The following is a 26,409-nucleotide window of genomic DNA, read 5'->3' on the forward strand; positions in this document are numbered from 1 at the left end:
ATGAGTTAGCCACTGGATGCTCAGGTCCCATAATTCAGTGCCTGTTAAGATGTGTTTCCAAAGTCAGGACCTGATAGATTGTTTTTAATTCCCTAAGCATTTTTGGCAGTGAACCTCATCAGAACAAGAAAATGTGTTTATATGGGCCAGCTCTGTGGTGAAATTTCTTGTATGCTCACACAGTGCAGAGGATTGTGTGGCAAGAGGAGTGAAAGCTTGCCAAACATGACTACCTAACTGGGGTTCTCATGCCGTAAGAAAGTGTGGTATGGGCGCTCTTGCCTCTAACCATGGCAACAGGTAGTATTATACACAGGGGTGTGTATGAAATTATGTTCTTTACCACACATGAATGCCTGGTAAATGAGTCTGGTAATGAGGCAGTGTTGGCTAACCTCCCATCTCCAGAGTTAACCCACTTTATTCAGAACAGTGAGATGAATGAAAAAAAAAAAGGTGCATTCTAGTGTGATGCAGAAATGTTACTGCATATACTTAAATATTAAATATCAAATATTATTGTGTCCAAGAGCTGGACAGCTTTAAATATAAAAATATAAATATAAAATATAAACCAGCTTTGTTTAGCAGCGTATGTTTTCTGATCCCACACCAGGATTTTATTTGCCAATGTATAAGCTGTGACTTTATGCACAATGAACACAGGTAATCTGTTAGCTGCTACAAGCAGCTGGAAAGGACTGCTGCTATGTAGCTGTTTGCTCAGACCTTTTGCATGCTCTCCTGTGTGCCCATGGTATGCACATCTTATTAGCATCCTTACTTACTAGAGTACCTGCCTGTACTGCAGGAGAGACTGTCAGACAAGAGATTTTTCTCCTTTCTTCATGAAAAAAAATTGTGAATAATTACTGGAGGAGTCTGGGGTAAAACATCATTTATGATGTACAGGCTGTCAGGATGTATTTAAAGGGAGAAGTTGAAAAAAAAAGGTAATTAATAATTCCCGCTGAATAGTAAAGAGAGTGAGGCAGTTTCCTACCATTTGGGACTTGGAAAAAATGCTTCCTAATAAAGAATAATGTAAGGTTTCTGATGTGGAAAAATTAGAGACACAGCAGGGAAGCAAAACCACCAAAGAAGGTTTGATGTCTGGGAAATGAAGCAGCAAGGCTGATATCCAGTTAAGAGAAAGAAAAGTTAGCAAAGTTTTAATTTATTAATTGAATATATAGGAAAGCAGTGGGTTGGAGAGTGTGTTCTAGTACAGGAATAAGTATGGACTGGAGGAGAACACAGAATGGAAACAGCAAGGTATAACCAAAAAAACTAATTTAAACCTCCATGTGCTGGAGGGAGGACTCCCAAGTGTGGCAGTCATGAATATCTTATCTAGGCTTGCAGATCTGTGCCCTTATGGAAAGCCAGGGCAGCCTTACATGCAGTTAGGGGCTAGAAGTGAACATAAATGATAGGGGAGAAGGAAATGAATAATGGTTCTGTGCCAGACCTAATCTTCATTTCTCTGCTTTTCCTTCTTTTCAAATACTGTTGCTTTTTGTTTTAGATGTTAAAACAGCCTGGGGAAAGTGAGGTGCAGAGTTTCTAGTGTATTCTAATGCATTCTGTAACATGTGGCCACTAATTCTGAGTGGTCAGCTTCATTCCATACCTGTATCACTCTAAACTACCATGAAAAAAAAAAAGCTCCTTTGCTCCTCTGTCACTTTGTTTTTTGTAGGCTTGAACAAGATGGGGGTTTCCAGCTCTGCACCATACTTTCTAGGGTATCAGCTGATGTAATTATTAAGTATCAGGATTTTTGCCTATTCTCATCTATGTGCCTCTCAATAAGACAGAAAGTACCCTCGGTCACTCAGTAAAACTTTGTGAGTGCCAGAATATACTTGCCATGTCTTGTGATGGTTGATTTTGGCTTGCAGTGTATTTCTCAAAAGCTGAGATAATGCTCCTAATGTCTGTGAAGAAAATAAAGGGTGATACATTCCTCTGCATTGTTGGCCTGTAAATTGGAAAAAAATGCTATGAAAGGAAAAATTGATTTTTATGCTAACTTTTATGTCCATGATATCATACTTAGCTGCAATGATATTAACCCTCGTGTCTCTGCTACATGCAAAATCACAGCACTGTTTGGCTTTTGCAGTTTAACTTGCCCTTTTCTTACAATTTCTAAGTTATTCAGCTACAGAGCAAATCCACACATAAACATGTTGGTGAAATTATTTTCTGAGAGAAGATATAAATTCATGAACATTGAGCATGAAGTATGTACATTTACAGGAGTACTTGGACAATGTTTCCCTGTGTTCCCTTGGTTACTTCAAAAGAGTTATTTCAAACCTGCTACTTTCGGAGTGATCCAGCTGATTTCTGAGGGACCAGAGATTAAATCACCTCTGCTTTGCCAGGTTTGATTCAAACTTAAATGTCATTCTCTCTCATCTGCAAATCTAGATTTATGTGATTCACTTAATAGTCCACTTAACATTTAAGTTGAACAACTCCCCAGAAGAAGCTAAGAGTGTACAGGCCTGATTTCCACAGGTTCTAGATGTGCCTCAGTGCTACACACTTGTGCTGCATGGTACACATGACACAACATGCAAAGCAAACAGCAGTAAAATTCTGATCTAAACTAGGGAGATGATTTGTATTCAGTGCTTTGAGGTCTTGAGTACTAATGAGTCTACTGATCTATGCAGTACTCTGTAGGTTAGAAAGTTAGAGAGTATAAGGAAAAAGACATTTCAAATCCTAAAGCAGATGGAAAAATCCTATTCAGCTCTTTTAGTCACACTTCACAACCCTAAGTTGTAGTACATTTTGTTGTATTTTATTACTATATTTGCACTTTGAGGATTTTGTTACATCCATTTGCCTACACTTGTTTGAAATGCATCAAATACATTTGTTTATACATTTTCCTACAATAAAATGATGTATCTTTGAGTATTATATGTAAGATTCTTATTTTAAAATTCACTGTTGTCCCATTTCAGCTCTGATTGTAATGCCTGTAGTAGCTGGCTATTGATGGATTAAACTGAGCATCAATCATGTTGGTTGGTGGCAAAAGGCTGATGCATGTGATGCCACAGCAGCACAAAGCAGTATGATGAAAAAGTCTCAAGGAAGTTTGTGAAGAAAGGAAACCTGTCCAGGAGATCTTTACTCTCAGCTAACTAAGAAAAAAACCTTATCACTGCATTTGTAGTCCTTTATCTGTCACTGTATTTTATACTAGAAATGGAGTAATTAAAACTTTTTTCCACAGCTGACTTTCAATAGCTATGGGAGATTTTGAGATTTTTTTTTTTCCCCAAGACATCACTTGCTAAGTGTGGAACCTCACCCACAGAAATCCTATGAAATCATCTCAATATTACAGAGACAGAACTTTTTTCCCCATTTTTGCTCCATTTGAATGCAGGATATTATCTGAGCACTCACAGTGTCACTTCTCATATCTCTAAATGTAAAGTAAGTCCCTTATGTTTTCTGAAAGGTCTGTATTCCTCACTATTGCTCACTTAATTTCTGAAATTGAAATGTATAAAGTCTCTGAAATTGAACTTCTGAAATTTTCTGTACTAGACTTGAAATCTGTAACATGTTCATTCCATAGCTGAAAGCCAAAGAAAGCCATTTTCAAAATGCTTTACTGTTGCCTATTTAGTTTCCTGTGGTTGAAGGAGAGTTCCACCAACGTTACCTTTCTCAACCTCCTTCCTGTTCCCTGAAAATTACACTTGGAGAAAACAAGACCACAACACCACCTAATTTTTGACTGGATTTTGTTTCAAAATATGTCAGGCTGAAAATTGCTTCTTTTTAAATGCAAATCAATGGTCTCTAAAGAAGGGAAAGAATTTGGAAAGCCTTGGGAAGTGTATCAGAATAACATGCAAAGTGACATAATAGTTTTTCAGGGAAGAAAGGATAAGGAAATACAAAGCAATAATCACACCATGATGAATCCATCATGAACCCACATCTTCCATGCTAAGTGAGATCTAATTCCCCTGCTTTCTACTCCCATCTCAGAAAAGATCTAGAACAACTTGGAAGGTGTACCAAAGAATGAACAGGCTCTCAGAGTGTGCAATAGCTTTTGCCTAAGAGACATTTCAACAGCTTGGAAGAATTGAGAGGGGAGAGTTGTGATAAAGGAATATAACATCCCAAATGCTGTGGATGAACTGAATGCTTATTCAGTTTCTCACAATAAACAAGCAGGTGATAAAAAGTGACTGGCAACCTCAAGGTGTAAATGAAAGGGAAGAAACTGCCCTTTCCCTCTACACCCTTAGTCCTGGAAAGCAGACTGATTTTCATGGCAAAACTTGTAATTATTTTATGCAGGTTGATTATAAAATAAATACATACACAAGAAAAAGTGTATTAAAACCCAGTGTTTTTAATGATTGCCTACTAGAAGTCCCATTTCAGAGATTCAACAGTCTTTTATGTATGTATGTAATAAGTATTGGACACTTTGCAAAGTGATTGTGGAGAACAGTCTTATTGCTCAGAGCAGCAGTTTCAAGAAAGAAGTGTTTCATTTCAGAAAGCTAAATTACACACCAGATCTGATATGACTGATACCTATACAGCACTGGCAGCAACACTGTTCATTGCAGAAGAGCCATACTGTGTTAGTCAAAACATCTATTTAACCTTGTATTTTACTCCTCATGCAGCCAGCAGCACGTACTTAGGCAAACAGTGTAAGAACAGGGAAAGCAAACAAAGGCTCCCTCAGTGCATTTGGACACATTCAGTCAGGGGCTTCCTAAGCCACAGAAAACAGTGTTGCATTTAATGCTTCTGATGGATAAATGGAGAAAATATAATTGACATGCTTGTGCATTACAGCAGCTTCTGAATAATTATGGAAATGTTGCTTTTATGCCTTTTGATCTCTAGATAATGCCTGTGAACTTTCCCTTAGGAAAAAGACCTTTTATATGTAAGGTATATGTTTTTGGTCTGTCCATGTTAGTATGTCATGAACTATAATTAAAGTCTTGGAGTCTTATCTCACTTACCTGCCCTTGTAGGTATTAGAGAATAGGCATATAATATTTATATTGTGCAATTAGAAGAACTATAAATTATTGAAGGTACCACTGAATTGGTAAACAATATACATCTGCCTACCTGTTGCATTTTAAGCTGTGATCCATGGATTGTTTTATCTGTGGATCATACCCAACATATGACAACAGTAACTAAAAAAGTAAACTTCTTCCCACTGGGATTAAATTTGCCATATGGGGTCATGTAGCTCCATTGGAAAATTTCTAGACATCTGAAAACTGAGATTGAAAAATATATTAGGAAGGGAAGGTTAGTAAGGAAGGTGGGAAAATACTTTCCATCATGTTCAATAAAGACCTCTTTTTTTTTTTTTATTTCAATTGACAGGTCACTTATAGTTCTTGAAGAAAAAGAGAGATCTGTCAACCTTCTAAGCAAAGAAAATGCACAGGCCAGCTTGGGCACCAGTTTTCACTTAGAAGCAACCAAAACCAAATCTGAGCTTTAACGATTCTCTTCTTATTTTCACATTGTCTGCATTTGTTTGTGTGCACTCCCAAATACTGGTGGCTAGAGTTTTGTTTTGCATGTTTATGTAACTTCATCTGGCGTAACACTGGGAAACAAAACATTGGTCAGGAAGGTACGGCCAAAGGGATGGCCCAGATGGCAACCTCACATTCCTGGTTTTTTCTAGTAAGGTGTACAGTGGTGTACAGCCACAGCCTCACAGGGCCTGACTCTGCATTTGGAACGAACACCCACAAACAGTCCCAGCCCGGAGCCACCACGATCCCCCAAGAGCTGTTAGTCTCCAGGATGCCTGCGAAGTGATTACAGAAACCATAAATTAAGTAAATGATTTCCAAACCCGACCTCTGAAGTGCCACAGCCCTCCGGAGGAAGGAACCGCTTCCCCCGTAGAACCACCTGGGAAGCGGCTGGAGCCCGCTCCCCGCCGCCCCACTGACTGGCGCTGCCGTTACCGGTCCCGCTGGGAACTGAGGAAGCGGGAATGCTTTTTTTAGGCTGCGGAGCTTTCCCCTTTCGGCTTGCACCTACACTAAAACACCCCCAAACAACCCTTCCCTTCCTGACGCTCCGGAAAGCCAGCAGGCGAGGCACCGGCCCTCCCAGCAGCCCCAGCCGGGCCCGGCCGATCCCCGCCCCGCGCTGCCGGGAAATGTAGTGCGGGCGGGGGCAGCCCGGCCTGCGGGGCCCGGGGGCGGCCGTTGCGGCGCCGGAGTGCGGGTCCCCGCCGTGCCCCTGCTCGCAGCCTCCTGGGCTGGGGGACGTCGGCGGGGGAGCCCCGCGGGGGCCGCGGGAGCGGATCGGGCCTGAGGTGGCACAAAATGGCACCTGCCGGATCGAACGGGCGGGTGCCGCGGCCGGCTCGGCCTCGTCCCCCAGGGCGATGAACCCAGTTGCCGCAATGATGGCACTTAAGCAACGAGGGCTGATAGAGCAATTGGCACCTGATACAACAACGCGGCTCTCGAAACGTTTTCTCTGAGCCTCGAGCTTAGGTGTGCCCTTGTAACGACGTTTCCATGGGTGGAGAATTGAAAAAAATGGAGCAGGAGATCTTTCTCCTTTTAAATACCTTCATTACTAATCAGCCCGAGTGGGAAGAACAGACAGGTCGCGCTCACGCCGCCACTGCTCCCAGAAATGGCCTGGAGGAGGATGAAGAGCGCAGCTTGGTCGAGTGGTCTGTGGGCAAAGCTGGGGGCTCCATCTTCAACAGGTCATTAAAAGCCAGGCGATCTTTAACATTGACATTCGACCTCCTCTGTCCAGCCGACTTCTGGGGTTAGGGTGAGGAGTAAAAAGGGTCGTAGCAGCTACTGAATTCTGTTCCTCGCGCCTAGACATCACTTTGATCTGTCAATTCCGTGTTGGCTCGTTGTTTTTAGGGATTTTTTGCTAGGTTTGGTGAGGGGGTTCTTCATTTGCATGCTAGCCTTGATTTCATTTGCATGCCAACTCTAATGTTCCCTCCTCTTCACCGTCCGGGTGCCATCCTCTCGGAAGCAGCAGGGTACCACTCGTCAAAATGGGGATTTCCCAACCATCAACAACAGGTAGTTAACGAAAACAACAGGTGATTACAACAACAAACAGAACTCCACCCTTGCAGCAATAGCCCAACCTGTGAACTCTGCAACCTTTTAAAAAATGGGCAACTTTTCTACTCATAACAGGAAACACACCTTGGCGCTTACCTGCGAGCGGTTTTGTATCCTGTGCTCATGTTTTAGTTGTGGCAGGTTTCAGTGTTACAGGCTGTGTTTCAACCAGACCTGCTTCTCCATGTCACCAGGTCTGGAATCTCTTTTTTGCATGTCCGTGATACTAAAACCTCAAGTCATCCACAATTACTGGCTTGCCTTGTCTTCCCCACAGCCTTTCTTTTGGTGGTGGTGTGCTCTCCTCAACTCTTTTGGGATCAGAAGCTGATCACGTGCTCTCCTTTACCAGAATCCCATCTAGTTCCCCTGAGGAGGACCGTAGCCAACCCATATTTACTACACGTTGTAATCTTACCAGTCTCCCAAGTATCACCTCTTCAACATTTGGATGGGTGTCATACGCACACCTTTTTATGGCCAGATTCTTAGCTCTTCTCACCACTCCCTTTTTGTGCATTTTAAACTTAAACATTCCTAAAATTATACAGTACTTCCTACTCAGTCAGCTGACCACTATTTTGTTCTTTCTACCCTTAACTGTTCTCTTCAATTTTGTTTTTATCTCTTTAAATCTTAAAAATCAATCCTTTACTTGCAAATTGCAACATTAAAATAATATCCATGTTTCATTCATTCATTAACTTCAGAAGTCTAAGAAAAGACTTCCACAGAGGAGGTTGCCCAGACGCTTGACTATCAAGACACAGAAATGTGCAGAAGATTATGAGAGGCTGCTAGCACATCAGTTCCCAATACAGCAAAGCCAGAGACCCTCTTAAGCATAAGGGATGTAAGAATGGAGAATGCATTTGTTAATGACCCACGAGGTCTGTTCCATTCTTCGTTCTGTGTTAGCTCTGGAAAGCAGGGACAGGAGAAGCTCTGATGCACACAGCAGCTGCTCCCTCAGAGAAGCCTTATCTCTGAGGTGAAACAACAGTAGTCAAAGCCAGGATAGAGAAGCACATGGGAATGTGCTTTGCCAGCCAGGCTTACGCAGGTTAGAACTGCAGTACAAGAGAGGTTCTGCTGCATGGGCTGGGACTGGAGCTAGTGGGGAGCAGCACTGTTATACTGGCACCTGTGCTGCTTGACTTCTTTTCCTTGGCACTGGGAAGGTGCTGGCCTGAATAATGCCAAGCATGAACTAAGCTATCCATTGTAACTTACTAAAAGATTACTGTAAAATGCAAAGTTTCTCTCACAAGAAACTATAGGAGTACCTTGGCCACAGGCAGAACTCTTTCCAAACCCATACAAATAATGTCTGACTTAAATACTTTCTAGATCTTGCTAAATGTTCAAATATTTAGGTGCACCTCCACAATTTGCTGATGTTTGTTTTCCACTTCTTTATCAATTCAGTTTTTGCTGTATCTAACTACTATAGAACTGTTTCTGCATGTAGTGAATTGTGAATGAAATTTGGTTGGGAGGCAAAGTGCTCAAGAACAATTCACTCTGTGGCTTGCTCGTTTTCTTTGGGTGTTTGGTTGGTTGGTTTTGTTTCTTTTACAGGAAGAGATCTGTGTTTCTTTGTCTGCCAGATATTTATTCTGCCATCATGGTGTTAAGGTGTGATAGAAAATGAAACCTGTTGGGGTTTATTTCATATTGTTTCCTGTAAACCTCCTTCATGTTTGGCAAATTTGCTTCGCATGTGGAAAATTGAACTGTAACCACTTTGAAACTAGATGATCTTTCTAATTTTTCCTCTGAATTATTTAACATGCTCCATAGAAATTTTTATAATACTCAACATTATTTCCTGATAGCCCTATAATTAAAAAAAAAGTAATTACTTCCTGAATGTCATAATTCAGACCTAGTAGATGTTTGAAGAGGTGATAGCCATTTGATGTTTCTGGATATTACTGGACTATTGCATGTACAAAGTTTGGTGCAGTACAGAGGTTTCAGGTTTAATAGGTTAATATGATTCTCAAAACAATCTCATTTTAAAGTAGATCTATTTATGCTCGTGTAGAGAAATTTCCTCTGTGTGTAATTTTAATATTACTGCTACATCTCTATGACCATGAAATCTTAAGTGAAAAATGTGTGCAATGGAGGGCATGCGACTCCTTGAACAGTTGAACCAAGAGTTGACTGTCCTGAACAGCTGAGTTCAAACCAGTGGTGCCTGCTTTTCAGAGCTAATGCCCTCACTAGTCAGTCCTTCCAGTGGAGCCAGTATTTTTCTCAATGTTCTAAGCTTCTTTTCGCTGGTGTCCCTTTGTAGAAAGTCCTTGAGGCAAATTTCCACCTTCATTTTGTGTCTCCTATTCCTTCTTTATCCCTGTATCCTGTGAACTTACTAATTTCTTCTTGTGTGTCCTGCCAGCTCCTGTGAAGATGTAATGATGCATTCCTTCATTTGTTTAGGACCTGTAGCAACCACAGTAAAAGGTATACACCAAGATATTTCATACGTAATAAAATGACACCTTAATTTGATTTATTACCAAGAAAAATAGGACAATTGTAATAAGGAAGTCCTGGGCTTTCATATTTGAGCAATTACACACACGTGGAACAGAGCAGGAATGATTGCCATCCTGCTGTGTGAGGTTAGGTAAGACCTCACTCCAGTTTCAATTGTTGATGACCATCTCTCAAGGCCTGAAAGATCTGGAGTTGAATGAATATCAGAAATGAGAAGGCTCAAAAGTAGAATATGAACTGAAGCTCACTGGGAAGAAGTCAAAAGGCCACTTTATATTTTAAACAGTCAGTATGTTGCCTTGTACAGACAAGATAATTTTGTATCATCAGTAGATAGATTTATTTACCTCATGAACTTTTCAAGTTTGTCTATGTTCAGGTTTTGCTTTGTATATTTTGCAACACTTAAAAACACACTTGCACAAAACTAAAATGAACGCAATCTTTGCAGGATGTTATTTTCCACTATTCCACATCAGTTTCACATATTTTTAAATCATAAATAATCATAATAATATTTCTTTTTGTGGAAAGAAAATATACATTGTTTGTACTCTACAGACTAGTTTGCATAGATAAAATGCAAGCTTGTTAGGCTTATGACTGAGTTTACAGCTCATTATAACACCATTCATAAGCTCTTAAACCAGAAGAACAGGGCCAACTCTGCATCAAAGACTCATGAGAGATAAGATGTCTTTAATTTTTCTGAACCTGATTACCACATGACAGAAGAGAGGATTGCATACAGAGGGGTGAGGAAGAAGTGGTTGACCTTGTGATTTAAAAAGCTTGGCCATTAGCTCAATAGTCCTGCAGGTTTCACTGCAGAAAAATGTGTTACCACATTGTCAAAATTATTTTGTAATGTCTCATGCTCTTTTAGGATGTGCAGTTCAATAACATTCTGATTCCTGAAAACCAGAATGTGGAATCAAGGTAGATGCTAATGTAACCTTAGCTCTTCCTCACTGAACAGATGATAATCACTTGGAGTTGCCTGATGCTGTCCCCATCTTTAGAAGATGCTGATTTGAGGGATTAGGGGATTAGCTGGAACAGTTTGAGAAAGCTGTGATTGGACATGAGATGATTCATCCTTCAGTACAGGATGTAGGATGAAGGCTCTCTTCAGGACCCTGTCCAATTGATGATCACAAAGTTGATTAGAAGGAGGGAACACCTCTCCTATGAGGAAAGGTTGAGAGAGTTGGGGTTGTTCAACCTGGAGAAGAAAAGGTTCCAGGGAGACCCTGCTGCAGACTTTGAATACTTAAGTAGCACTTGTAAAATAAATGGGGACAAACTTCTTAGCAGGGCCTGTTATGATAGAAGGAGGTGCAGACATTTTAAACGGAAGGAGGGTACATTAAAAATAGATATAAGGAAGAAATTTTTTACAATGAGGATGGTGAAACACTGATACAGGTTGCCCAGAGGAGGTGGTGGATGCCCAGTCCCTGGAAACATTCAGGTAGAATGGGGCTCTGAGAAGTTCAACTCTGATCTAGTTGAAGATGTCCCTGCTCATTGCAGGGGAGCTGGACTAGGTGACTTTTAAAAGCCCCTTCCAACCCAAACTATTTTATGATTCTATGATCCACCCCATTTATATGATCAAAAGAAGACAAGAGAGATTTCCAGGATTCCCTAAGCAATCCAGAATGGCCAGAACCAAGTTTTATAGCATGTATCAGTGGTGAATTCCTGTGTTCTTGTCAGGGCTTCTGATATACAGGGGTCCATATGTGTTGTAGGGGTCCATGGTAGGCCTGTGAAAGGATAACATTGTGTAAGGGTTGGTGTGGCTGAGAACAAAATACCAGTTTATAAAATTTAACAGGGTTAATTCTGGACACATGACTAAAAGTTTGAGTGCACAGCTGTGTGGGATGCTTGGTTTAATATGTCTCATGTAGACACGTGCTTAGATTTAGCAATGGGATGGAATCAGTATCAGAGCCTCAATTCTAGAATGGTACCTTCACAGGCAAAATATATTAATGTTAATTAAACTACAGATGATCAAAGAGAGCAGAATTTAGGTGATTTTGGCATACATCTTAACTCATTATTGCTTATCTTCAAAAGTCTGAGTGACAATGAACATGAGGTGTATGACCTTATTCTTAGCCTTCCTGTACACCACTATATAGGAGAAGAGGGCTAATGCTCATACTTCAAAATAGCTAAAATATCTTAGGGCCATTGAGAGAGACAAAAAAAATATATTTAACTGCCAAATCCCTGCAGCATATTGAGAACATCCTTTTCCTTTCCACTTACCTGCTCACTTTTCCCCCAAAGACCCCAGATTTATGACAGAGAGCATTCCCAGCTCACCCTCTTTAATTCCTGTTGAAGTCTTGTAGGTGGAAATGCAAGCATGTGAAAAGTTGGTGCTTTCCATCTCACATTTTATATTGCTGGATACACCATAAATGTCAGTTGGGGTTCAGGAGCTCTGGGTTACCTGAGGTATCCTATGTGCCTGCAGGTGCCTCTTTATTATGGTATGATTAACTTCACTATTTTTCTTTGAAAAGAAAAGGCTGAGACTCTTCTTATATTCAGCTAGTGAATTTATACCAAGATCTGATTGAAATAGTGAATGCATTGCAGCAGTTAAATCACTCTGTTGATCTGGATAGATCAGTGCCTTGGGTGAAAGATGAGCCCAGGTCATTGACTCCTCAGTAGTTTATGCACAGTGCTGGTATGTTAACAAAGAGCTTGTGATTGCTATAGTCACCCAAATCATGTATAACCACATGGTTAAAAGTAATAAGAGGTCAAGATTTTCTGGCAGTGGCTTCTGGAAGGAGCAGAGCTGAGATCTGTGATTTGCTTGTAAGAGCTTTATTTGTCTGTAGTGAAGAGACTTATTTAAGTCTCATGAAAGTGGAATGTGCTGCAGTTTTGCCCTTCCCAGTCTGAGGGTTAAGTTTGCATTTCCTTCGATGTCTCTCCAGCTAACATGAAAATAACTTCCATGTGTCACTTCTCTCCTTAAAAATAGTTGGAGTTCCTGCAAAATTATGTTTGGTATTCAGAATATACCCCCAAACTACAATTATCCCCAAGCACTTGAATGTAGTTTTAATTTCTTTATTTCAGTGTTTTCTTGAGAACTGCAATACCTAGTCTGTTCTTTCTTCAGTGATAAAAACATCAGTATGCCAATATACAACCATTGTCTTAAACTCCCAACACCTTTCTGAATTTTAGTTTTAATAGCCTCTTTCATGTTTCTGTTAATAGACTAAGAAACGAGGAGTGAGGTTCCTTTGTAGGGAGCACAGTGAAACTCGTTTTTTAGTATGTGTTGAGACCCCAGGACCCTCGTCTCATGAGCGTGGTTTCTGACCACAATGCCACACTACTAACCAAGATGTCTCTGCCAGTGATATCATCAGGAACATTTGGCAGAATGGCATAGAAGTTGCATTTCCATACTTCTTGTGAAGAATTGTAGGAGAGAAGAGATTTGAACGGAGAGAAATGTAGGAGGAATTGAGTCATTGCCTGCTCAGAGGCAGCCAACGCTTGGCCAGTCCTCCAGTGCTGTCTGAGCAGGGTGCTCTCCGTCCCCAGCCAAACTGGCAAGAGCTATGGAGAGGAGACATCAAGAGTGTGAACCAGATAGCCTCAGTTAGGCATGCATGGCTTGACTGAAGGTGTGGCAGGGTCCTGCCTTGATGGGGAAGAATTGGAAGGGTTAGGAAGGAGTATGAGAGATTGGACAGGGGTGCTGTGTTGGTATTGCTGGGGTCATGTAAGGTGTTGTGCGAGGCCAATTACTAGTGCTGCCCATGGAACAATTTGGGAGCTCTGATTACAATTGAGAGAAAGAGATGAGAGGAAAACAAGAGTGGCAGAGAATAGTTCTGTTTTCTTTTGTGATGAAGTGGGATTTCAGTGAAGGGTGCAAGATCACATTTAGGACCAATAATATAGCTTCACAGGCTCTTTCACCAAGAATGTTTTTGTTTCTTTGAAGATGAGATTACTAGATGTGACAGAGCTGTCTGTCTCCATGGTAGCAGAGTAGGCTATGGAGGGAACAAATGCAAACCCAAGTTTTCATTTTGGCTAATGTTGTTTTCTCAGGGCTTGCCTACACTTGGACACTTTGGAATGTTAAAATGAAATAAATTACTGCACATATGCTAAGTTGCTCTGAACTTCTGTGTGGATGTTCTCAGTCATTGTAACATACGTCGCCATATTTAGCTTACTAAAAAAATTAAACTGCCCTTCTTCTAAATGAAAATGAATAAAGCCTTACTTACATACATTGTCTGGTTATTTGTCTTGAGCGAACGTTTTCCTTAGTGCCCTATATGAATGAAGCCTTAAGTGAGGACAGTACTGGAGTCACATTATTGGGCAACAAAGGTCACAAGCTTAGCTGAAAGTGGTGTTAGGGTATGATAGGACCATCAACTGCTCCATAGGAAGCTCTTGTTAACACAAATCTAAAAATATCTCCTTCTTAATGCAGACAGGCACATCTATTATAGCACATTTCAATCTGCCTTTTTGAAAAAGTTTATAGTGAGGCAATTCCGGAAATATTTGGAGGCTTCATATTTCCTTGATCTCTGCCAAATTGGTTTCAGGCCTCATTATGGTAAGGAAACTATAAGACTGTCTGTCTTACTAGCTTACTGGCAATTGCTAAAGACTGAGTTTGCACATCAATTAACTACAAAAATCAGGTCAAAAAATTTGGGGACTCCATCATAGACAAATATACTTAATTGATAAATATTTTTCACAAAGGCATGGGCACTTTTTTTGGTGTAGGAAGTCACAGTGAAAATGTCAACTGGTCTTGTCTGTAGGATGTTTAGCAAGGCAGACTGAATACTTGTAAAATATTATAGAAGTGACCCCACTAACTCAGAGCTCAGTATTTCCTATTTTGTGATAATGGGTAGATAAATGAATTTCAATATGTCTTAAATACTTAAATGCAAGAAATAAGATAATTAATGTGTTCAATCCAGTTAAGAATTAATTTCACATTTTTTGTATGAGAACTTCCCTTTCTTTACCTGAAAGGGCATTCCCATAGGATGGCATATGTAGGTGATACCCTTGTTCATAGTCGGGGGCTGACTGATTCCCAGAAGTCAATTATGTTCTGAAGGTGGAGATGCAGGAGAACCACAAGACTCAGCAATCACTCTTTGAAAGATCCAGAGCTTGAGACTCTAAGGACTGCTGTGTTTTTCAGGCCATATGTCTGTCTGGACCTGGATAATATTCATATTCTCTAAAGTAAATGTTTCTCTAAGCCCCGAGGAAAATAAGAGATAAACACAGGAGATTCTGAGATAAAATTGTTGCAATGAAAAAAGCAGGCAAAATCACTGGAAGAAGAGAAAAGAAATAGATTATACACTGAGGCCACCTACTGGGTATTGTTGAATTAGCAGAACAAATGCTAGAAAAGCTGCAGATTCTGTTGGCAGGAGTCCAAAGCAAAGCAGGAAAACTATCTTGATCTTAAAACCAAAAATAAACAAACAAAAAAATGCATAAAAATAAACAAACAAAAAAAAGAGTGCATTTTTATCTCTTGAAGTGTGATGTTGGAAATTATGAGCAATAAATACCCATGTTATTCCTTTTAACTTATTCATTACAATTAACTTAGTATCTGGATTTGTTAATGGCAATGCGAAGCAAAGTTGCTTTGGGAAGAAGGTGGTGGTAAAATTGGCATGCTAATGCTTCTTGGGCTTTGTAAAAAGGTGTTGCTCTTATCTAATTCTGTTAAATGATTTTCTTTTCTCAAATTTAGTATTTACTCTTTGGCTTTAAGGTAACACTGTTTGTGAGCAAGTTCATCAGTCCAGGATAGTCTTTGCACCCTAGAAATATCCTTGCAGTCAAGGCAGTGTGAATAACTGACACACTTTCAGCAATGCCTTCAGCAGAACTTGGTATAAGTGTAGCCTGATGGTAAGACTGAAAGATTTATACAAGCTGAAGATTCTTGATGTTTGATCTTTTCTGCACTTGCAAAAATCTGTCTAAAAAGTGAACTGTTTTTGGAAGATGGAATGCCATCACCAGAAGATCCCTATCTTTTAGGCACATCTTCATTTCTTTTACTTTCCACAGCCCTTTCTTCTGTTGGTATGCAAAAGCGTGAATGACTAAAGAATGTATAGAAATTTGGCCACTGATTTCAGTGCAAAATTCACAGTGCTACCACCTGTATCAATACAATCTATAGCAACTAATTATTATAAATGTCTTATGGTAACACCAGGTTTTAAAGGAATCAGGAGTGTGAGAGATGAGCTTTGGTATGTCAGAGGGTGAAGCAGAAGCAGGCAATGCTTTGTGGGTTCTGAGAAAAATGGTTTTGAGTGGGATGAAAAGGAAGTTAACTTCCAGACTGCTCCATTGCTGAACACATCAAGACAAATAGGGTGATGGAATTTAGAAAAGAAATAGAACTGAACTTTGTGGAAAATGAGAAATTCCAGCCTTCCTGACAGGGTTGGCCAAGGCCTACCTGGTGAGATTGCTGCACGGAATGGCACTGGAGGGAGCACAGTGCATCCCCTCCTTTCAGCCGGGATGCACAGGTCAGTCAGAGTGAAAAACTCCATTAAACAAGATGACTTTCCATCCAGTAGGACAGGGAAAGAGATCAACCTGGTTTTCCAGTAAGAACCTGGACAGTTTTGGCCCCAGTTGTTATGATTTCTGTTTCTGGTTGTTTTGTAACTAAATAGAAGTGAAGAATACAGAGCTCAAGAGCTTATTTCACAACTTGAATACAACAACACAGGCATGTTACAGACATGACTATATCGATGAGGAGACAAGTCTGAGTAAAACACATACTCTCAGGACAAATGATAAGGGAGAGACTCCATTTGCCACCCAGAGTATCAGAGCAGTGTCCTGTGCTGAAACATCAGAATCAGGGACAAGCACTGTCAAGGCTGAAAGTCTGCTATGTGGTTTTCCAGGCATTTCACTGCAGATTTATGGTTGGTAAGCTTGGCTTCTGAATTGCAGGGATGTATTCAATTTTTTTCCTGGCTTCAGTACATTGCTGATCTTTTGTGCACTATTTTTTCTTCAGAAAAGTTTCCAGTTCCTAGTGAATGGATTATGTATTCAAGTTCTTCTGTTCTCTTCCCTGCTAAAAGCAATATGCTGATCTTTGACTGGTCTGCAAAGACTAAGTCTAGCTTTCATCATATGTGTTACTTGGTATTTTCTGGAACGAAATTTTCAGTGTGATAATGTAGTCACAGCCTCATACAGTAGAATCAAATATACTCACAATATCAAAGGTGTGGCTTTTGTCCGTCTGAGTTAGATGAAGCACACATTGTCATGTCAGGGAACAACTGTCTGATATCTTATAAGGAGACCAGCAATTGGTAAAGTTTGAGAATATCCCACATCCCACAGCTTATGTGGTAAATTCATTCTTTGTTTGAAAAGACAGTAGTAGTGCTGGATTAATATATTCCATAGAAAATCTTCTGAAACTTGGGAACTGCACCTTGAAACTGCAAGTAGTATTGAATAAAAGTAATGCAGACACTTGTGGAGGAAGGTTTACTATCTAAAATATCTTAAATTATTGTTGCAGGTAAGAACTCCAGTCATGGCAGTTTTCTTCTACTTTTAGTGTTTGCATTTGATTAATTGTATCTCAAAATTATTCATGTTTTAGTTGTGACATAATTTTCAGCACTGAAATATAGCATTTGCATGTTGAATATGAAGCCTTTTCATGAAATAAGATTTTTTATTTTTGTTGAGTAGTGTTTGATCTCACCTGTAATGTGTTGGCTCTGATATGCAGTCAGTTTTACAAAAAAAATAGTGTTGATGGAATCAAAAGCTTTTCCCCAATATGAACTTCCCAAAATGTACTTAGTAAAAATAAGCTTTTATTTAATTAGGATTACTCTTTTTCCTCATGCCATTGGCATAATTATTTTTTCATAAAACTAGTATTTATTTGGCCAACTTTCATGCATAAACCACAGAAACTCATTCCAAAACAGGTTATGCATTTAAAAGATGAATGTTGAGGTTGAAGTATTGTTTTCTTAATTTAAGAAAGAATGCCATGCATAAGTAAATTCTAATTGATTTATGACACACATTATAATAATGTGTATTTTTTGATTACCCATCTTAAAATTCTTACAGGAATACTAGAATAGAAATAAAACTGTTAAATATGTCTGATGTTATTCTATCTTGCCATGCACTCTGGTGTGCATGGCACACACACATATATATATGTGGCCTAAAATAGCATATGACTGGTCTTATCTTCCCAAGAAAATTAAATTCAGAGGTTCTGGTTTTAGTGATGCTGTTGAAGACCACTGCTGGATCACATTCATTGTTTGAATATGTGGTGGAAAAAGCAAACTGTCCTTTTTTATGGACAGAAAGACATGCTCCTCTCTCAGCAAAGGGATGCTTAAAGGTTGAGTTGTAGTCCTGTTGCAAATTACATGGGTGTTACAGTGGACAAATAGAAGTCAAATTTGGACCAACACTGTGTTCTGGTGCACAATAAAGCCAGTTGCATAGTAGGCTACACTGGGAGGATTATTGCCAGCAAATTGTGGGAAGTTATTTTGGTTATCTAATAATAAAGTACAATAACCACAAGATTTTGGCCTGGGATGTTCAGGATGGACACTAGAGAAAACTTTACTATTAATGGTAGTGTAGCACTAGAGAGTGAGTCCAGGGAGATGGAGAACTCTCTTTCCAGTTTTCAAATAGAAACTACCCTGTAGTGTTGAGTGGAAAGTTGGGTTAGAAACCCCCAGAGAAACCTTCCAGTTGATGTGCTTATGATTCTGTGATAAGTCTTATGAAAAAGAAATTTCTGCCTGCCTGAAATCAAATCTGGCAAAGTTCAATTGTGCTTAGTACAGCCCATGAGTATTTTTCATGTGATTTAGGAATGATTCCAAACACAGTGACATCATTCACACAGCTCTGGATTGTACAATGGTTACACAGAATCTCTGCTATCATTGTTTGGCTGTTGATATATGTCTATATGGCACAAATCTATAACAGAAATATCTATGATGCGCCTACAGTCCTCATTCCAGGTTATTTGCAGATGTGTGCTCCATAAGAATAGAGAGCACCTCTGTACTGTGAGTTTTTAAAAAGGTTCTGCAGCAAGTGGCCCGTGAGTCACAAGAAAGAAGTGATCAGTCACCACAGACTTCCTGGCTCCCTTGAGATCGTGAGGAGATGCATCATATCCTTGGTTTTTGTCTTCATCCATTATTAGTGGCTTTTGTCCTCATCAGTCAGCCCTCCCCTAAACTGTGCATGGTCATGGTTTTGAGGACAGTTCAGGCCAGGGATCATTCACTGAGGCCAACCCACTTTTGAGAAAATAATTTAGGTTTGTAGACTTCAGGTGAGTGGACATCCTACTTATTATTTTTTGCAACATAAAAATGTCAAAGATTTTATGTATCTGCAAGGAGTCAAAGAAGAGATTGAGGTTTCTCAGGTGTCTCACTAGACATAAAGAAGATTCAGTCAGATGTTCAATCATGGAAGTGTTGCTAGTAAATTCAAGTACCGTAAGAACTGCTCATCCAGTGTCTAAGATTATTTAAGAGCTTGCAGCTGTTCTTCTGATGAAAAGAAATGGTAACAGTTACACATTTGTATCTACAGTGGATTTTGTTGCTAGTATGATTTGATGTTTCCCAGATGTTTCAGTACAGATTCTCTAGTCACTGTTTTCATGCCATCCTTGATTTCTTGACCTCTTATATTCTCAGCTGTCTACTCACCAGGTTTATTAATCCTACTCTATTTTATCTCTTCCTCATACAAAGGCCACTTTACAGGTCAAAATTACCCTTGCTAGGTTTTTCTCTACCTTTTCATTTCTGATATGCCCTTTCAGTCATGATCTTGGTACTCATAATACATATAATTGACTTTATCCAGTGGCATAATGACATTTTTGTCTTTTTCAGTATTAATTTCCTAATAATTCATGGCATTTTCCTGAGTTTTTAATAAAAAATCTTTATTAAAAAACAGTGGCATCTTATGTTTGCATTAGTGATATTTTTACATAAATGTGTATTATATCTATAAAACCTCTCTAGTAGTAATAGTCAAGTTGGGACCATAATTAGATTTGTTTGCAAAGTTAGGATTGTGTTTTCATGTGTCATTTTACATTTGTTTACATAAAAGTGATTTCCTCTGGTATTTTTGTACTTAGTCACTCAATCTCCTGAGGCTTTTCTGTGGTTCATTTTCAGGCCTCATGATGTTGAATAACCACATCAGCAGCACACCATGTCTCCTTCTGAGTCACACCTTTTTGTGGTCATTTCGGATATGATGAACACTTTGGATCAGAACACCATGCAGTTTGTGGCACTTGGCATTTACTCCTATTTTTTTTTGATCAACTGTAATAGCACAAGGGGTTTTCCTGCTAGCCCTTGTCAGTGTAATTTTTAAAAATCTTGTCAAATGTCTTTTTGAATCTGCATACACTCTTATATTTTTTTCCCTTGTCTGTAGGCTTCTTGGTTACTTCAGAGATAGATCTGTGAAGTAAATGCAGTGGCTTTCCTAAAGTATATTAAATTCTACTTTTATTCTCTATTTCTGGTGCCAGTCATTTGCAGAAAACAGATCTACTAAGTATAGATAGAGATACATTGAATGATATGAGTGGAAATGGACACCTGAAACGATTCAGAAAAAAGATATTTCTGGAATATATAATTGACTTGGGTTGTTTGCACTGCTTTAATGATCTTCTGATAAAGTTGCAGCAATGTATACATTGCACATCTACCATTCAAAATTTCCTCCATCAAGAAATATTGCTGATGGAACTTATATTTTACCATCAACAATTTCCCGAGTCCTTATGCAGAGGCAACTACCCAAAGAGATTTATTACTTTTTTCCTACTCCATTGCAATGAAGATTTGAAACATATAAAGCAATACTACAGAAAGTCTCTTTTGACTAAGCACTGGTTTGTTCTGTGTTGTGAATAAGAAAGTAAAGGACTGTCATGACTGGAAAAGAATTAGGAAAAGGAAATACTGACAGACTCGTGTTTAAATACTAAACCTTCAGTCTTCATTGTGGTCAATTAGGTAAAGAAAATGAAATGTCAGGCATTACAGAGCTAAGGTGTGGACGACATCTCAGCCCCCAGTGAGTTCCCACAACTCACTGGGTTATTCTGAAATATTCTGAAATTGGGTTATTCTGCAGAAGAAATAAGGTTACTTGATCTCAGGTCTGGACACTGACGTGCAGAGGCATTGACATTGAGTGGCTAAATGTCATGAACATGAAGAGAAAGGACTACTTAGAGAGAGCCAGCCCGTTCATGCGCTCTCATATCCTTTCCATATCCACAGCACTCAAGATGGTCAGCCATGAAAATGAGTTGTTTCCTCTGAAAGGGAAGGATGCTGGAGAATGTAATAAATTGCTTTGACTCCTTTCTGCAGGCTTGCACTGATGAATAATTGTTAGATACTGTCAGGCTGCTCACATGTGGTGTTCAAGAAGGATGTCTCTTGGGTCTTTTTTATCATCAAGTGAAGCTCATCAGGTGACATAAACTCAAGTACTAGAAAAAGGTAGATGAGATACTGCTCTGTTACTTACTCCATACAACTGTGCTGCTGTTTCTGCCTTGTCGGCTCTGTAGTTGGACAAAGTTAGCCCAAGGATGAAAAACATCTGTGTGAAACCAAACCCATGCAAGAATCATGATGTGAGGAAAGCCGTTCTGAAGAGTGCAGTCTACTTTGGAGTTAGTCGTTGCACATCTGTGATTGATCAGCTGAATCTATAATTTAGAAGTCCTTTTGCATTCCTTGATTGCGCTAAGTTTGGACATAGCATTGCCCATGAGTAATGCTTTCTATAAGCTTTGATTGGCTAGAAGATCCCATCCCATGCTGGCAGACGATGACACGTTACTCAGTTATTCATGCTTCACTTGCTTCCTGGCTGGACTACGGGAGTCTGATGTGTTTGGTCACCAGGCTTTCAGCACTTAGAACAATTCACCTACAATAAAAAGCCCTCAGCCATTCTGTTTACTTTGAGTGTATCATCAGACCTGTCCTCAGCTGTCTACAATCTCTCCCCACAAGAAGATGGTTCTTCTCATCGCCGTGGGGTTTCTCCACAATGGCCAAAAAATTGTCTAGAGCTTGGTGTTGACAACTGCATTCATCTGTCCATGCAGACTGTTCCCTTTGCTCCCTATCTCCACCTCAGTAGGGGTAAATGCTGTCATAAAAGTTGTCTGTCTAGGAGACAGAATGTTCTTGGAGACCACTCTGAGACAGTGAAATGAATATCCTGGGATATAAGGACAGTCACAAACCTGACCTTTCAATTAAAGTTCAAGGCATATTTATTTGACTTCTAGCAAAAACACTGAGGCAACATAATTGTTTATAATCAAACCAACTCTACCAAATAGACGAGACTTCACTGCCCAAGCATCTTCCCTTGGGAAGAAGAGGAGAGAACAAACAGCATGCAGCAAGCAGGAAGTCATGCTGCTTAATGTATTTTGGAATGACTTTCCAATGCCATGCTAGTGAGGTATAAAGAACTCTTGCAAAACTGAGCAGAAAGTTGCTCACAGCCTAGTTCCCATGCTCTAAGGTTAGCTTTTTGGTGCAACCTTGATACCTGCTTTTTTGGGGCAACATGTAAATGGCATTGAGGAAGTAAGCACACCATTTTCTTCAAATGCATTTGGTACTGCTACTTGAACATTTGCAATACTGTCATGGGACATGACACGCAAAACTGGTATTTTTCTCTTATTTAAGTTTTAGTGATTGAGGCCCAGACTGCAAAAGCACCCTGAGTTCTCTGTGCTCAGCCCCAGACTCCTAACCCCTGAACTCCACCTTTTACTCCCTCTGCCAGCTGCCAAATTTTTTGTTAAGCTTACAGATTTCCTATCCATGACGAGAGCTCTTAGGCTGACTTAACAAACGCATAAACACACAAGCTAAGAACCTGATTATCAGACTGATAGGAAAGTGCAAAACCAAATACTGATAGAGCAATAAAACTAAATGAAGGTAGGGCCCATCGATTTTTGTTCTGCCTTTATGAGAATTCATCTTCCTTCATCAATACCTCTTGAGAATTCAGCAGAAACCTAAAAATACTTAACACTTCAATTGTAAGACATTTTAGTGAGATGCACTAAAATGCATTAATACTTGCAGTGGAACCAGCATCTTGGAAACCTGTGGAAGAGGTTAATGTCAAAGTTTCATGGAAAACATGGAGTAAATTAATTTCCATGTCTCATTTTCCATAACATATTAATAAATATGAACTTTACCTCTACAGGGACACTTTTTAGAGGTCATGGGTAATTTTGACCACTGCAGACAGTACCGAGCAAACACCAACAATAAATGACACCACATTTTCTCTAAAAAATTATATATTTAAGTCTACCCAATATTAATTGAAGCTTACTTTCATTTAGACTCCTCATAACTTCCAGAGCCACTACTGAATCTTTTTATGCTTTGTATGTTCTTGTTCTTCCTCAGCAGGTCTCATTTTCTCAGTTGCCTGATGTGCTTGGAGCTGCCATCCCATGCTGACCCAATCCACTGCACGTTTGCATGTTTGTCTTGGCTTCCCAGCCTCTTCAGGTGTGAAGACTAAGTTTGGGATGGAGCACCTGAGAGGCATGTTAGCAAAAGGCAGCTGCAGGTGAAAACATGTCTGCTGCCCTTCACAGAGGCAAGATTTTGATTTTACAAGGACCATTTTCTCCAGACATCCACTGCTACTCTTTTCAGAGATTAACAAAATACCAAGAAGCTGCAAATATATTTCAGAAGTTATCTGGGAAATGGTTTCTTTATTCTGGGGTGAACAGTGCATTGCATTGGGATTGTGTTCAGTTACTTTTAAGCATCCAGAATACTCTGTGAGAGGAATTATCATTCTATGGATTTAAATGTGAATTCAGTGTGTGTGTTATTTGACTGTGTGCTTAAACTTGTACATATCTCCACACAATGATACAGAATTTGCAATTGAATACCATAATGCAAGGAATTCTTTTTGTGATTTATTTGTACCCCACTGTAATTCAAGAAATTACAAGTAATTAGGGAAAAAAAGATATTTTTAGAATACTCATTCAAAATAAAAAAAGTATGGCTAAAGCCAGGAAGTTTCCAGGTAATAATTTATTTCTGATGACTTTTTTTAAAAAATTCATTTTACACCTGAGTCTATTGAGAAAACTAGATTTTAGAGAGGAAAGAAATTAGACCTGCTCCATAATAGCATACCCCTTAAAAAAAAAAAAATTAATTTCTCATTTAATTATAATCATGTTTGTATTCAAATATTTTCATGGCCTATTGTTTGAAGGCAGTTATCTAACACTCTTCACAGCCCCATATGTAATCAAATTGAAGGTTAGAAATTACAAGCAATAAATTCCCAAAGATCTACTGATGAATAAAACACAGTTTAGAGAGTTTACAACAGATATTAATGAAAAATAATCTTGTGTGAAAGTACTTCCTTTCCTGCTTTGCCTACAATGTATAAATATATACTAAAATATCTTCTTCTCTTTTACTGCTTTATAAGAAAGAGATGATTGTCCAGCTAGATTTATTGTGAAACTCAATGTGTTATGTGCTTTTTAAAAAATAATGAACAGAACTGTATGTGTGAAAGAACAAAGAGAAATTTTCACAATATCTTTTTGTTTAAACAGACATTAAGAATAGCAACCTGAAAAATCTTCAGTGTCATGCAGAAAATATGACCTAAGAAAGATTAAACATAAGTAATTTATTAATTCTGCAAGTGACTAAAGAAGAAGTTTGTTCACCAGTAACAATATTTTAAATATGTCTAGTTTCAGTCTTTCCTTTTTTGAGCAATGATCTTATTTAGGCAGTTGAAAATCCAAAAGTAATTAAAAAGCAATATTATCATTTTCTTTGTGCAAAAGTGAGGTGGCAAATACAGACTTCCTCTCAGCCCAAGATACTGTGAAAGTCACTTTCTTCTTTCTCATCCTCAATAAACCAATTTAAAATGAATGTGGTTAAGTCGTGCTCCATGGTATTTTTTAAGTCTCTGGAGTTTTTTTATTAATGTTGTATTTGCAAGGTTGCTCAAGAGTCAACAAAAGTAGAACAACCCATATGGCTAAGAACACAGGGTAAATGCAGTAATAGAAATTTCTAAATTGCTGGCATTTAAGATCTTCAGAGCCATTTTCTTTCACAATTTCTTTTTCATCACATGAATCTTCAACAAACTGAGTAATTTCACTCAGTGAAAGTTTGTAAGGTGAACAATGAACAATGTGAGCATCAGTATTGGCGGTGCCAAACCAAGGAGACATTTCTAATTAGGCCTGAAAATATTGTATTTTGCCTCCACTAATGATATCTGAAAACCCCTCATTATATCTACAACCCTGCCCCCCATAAAATTCAAAACATTTATGTTTATATATAGTTATTGCAAACTTTGTTTAACTATTATGGAAATACCATCTTGCATTTACATTTCCAACACTGTTTTTCATGACCTAGCTGGCCTTCTCAGGCTGCAGATGAAGAAGAACCTTTACTTAAATTATCCTCTGTAGTTGATAGAACTGTCAATAACAGAGGCTTCAGAAACTGGGAATTGTTGATTCCTCCTGCAGAGGGCATTTTGCCAGAGCATTCTGCTTTAGACTAATGGAAATTCTTGGATTAAATATATACATGCATAGGACTGGTAAAATATATCTGAAGCATGTGTCTCTATAGGAATCTGATTAATCTAAAGCATAAAATTTGAAAACACATTTTCTTTGTGACACAGATTGAAAATGACCATGAGCACGACAGTCTATTTTATTGCAGGGTTTTACCATGTTTGTAGTAATGGATATTTGCTAATCAATATTTGGCAAAGAGAAGAAAGATATCATAAGGAGGAAATACACATCCTTAAGTGCTTAAGTAGGAATGTGCTTGAGTTTTTCCACTTGGACTTCAAGCTGGTCTTTCTGACAGCGTACCCTATGTCCAAGTAGAAAATGAAAATGTGCACCTGATAAAATAAGAAATAGGGATTTAAAAAAGTGTAAAGTTTCACTTTCAGCTTTTCTTGTTTTAAAGCAAATTATTTCAGTATCCATTCTCCAGTCTCACAGAGTTACCTCAATAAAATCTGTAAGAACAGCTGCAGACATTGTGAGATTTTAACAATGAATAAATAACACTTCTTCCAGAGCCTGGTGAAATTTATAGGACTTTTTCCCACAGTAACAGACTTGTTCAAATGTTTACTAACTCATGCTATGTGTAAATATTCAGGGTTCTGTGCCTGTAAATGCATGCCTAACTGGGGCCAGCTGAAGGCAACTGCAGTTTCCTGCAGCAATGTGGACACTTTTCTGGGAAGGCAGACCTAATTTGCACACTCACATGCACAAAGTGGGCTCAAAATCTCCGTGGTACCTCAGACTACTTACCTGCCTTCAGTCTCCTTTTCTTGATCTTTTTACTGCCTGCAAGGGGAATTCATGCCAGCAATTCTGGTTACAGTTCTCAGCAAATCCATTAAATAGGATGTATTAAAAGCTGAAGCTCATGGCTGATGAGCTGTACTGCTGGGACAAACCTTATCAACA

At 39.0% G+C, this 26,409-nt stretch overlaps 1 long non-coding RNA gene across 1 annotated transcript in view; it reads right to left on the bottom strand.

The window, feature by feature from the left end:
• LOC139586411 (uncharacterized) overlaps window positions 1–26,409 on the bottom strand; it is a 447,190-nt gene that overhangs the window by 21,949 nt on the left and 398,832 nt on the right. The gene's annotated exons all lie outside the window — the stretch shown is intronic.

This window comes from Agelaius tricolor, unplaced genomic scaffold (assembly GCF_023055355.1).
Source record: "Agelaius tricolor isolate 1412-34295 unplaced genomic scaffold, bAgeTri1.0.p SCAF_2, whole genome shotgun sequence".
Taxonomy (NCBI): Eukaryota; Metazoa; Chordata; class Aves; order Passeriformes; family Icteridae; genus Agelaius; species Agelaius tricolor.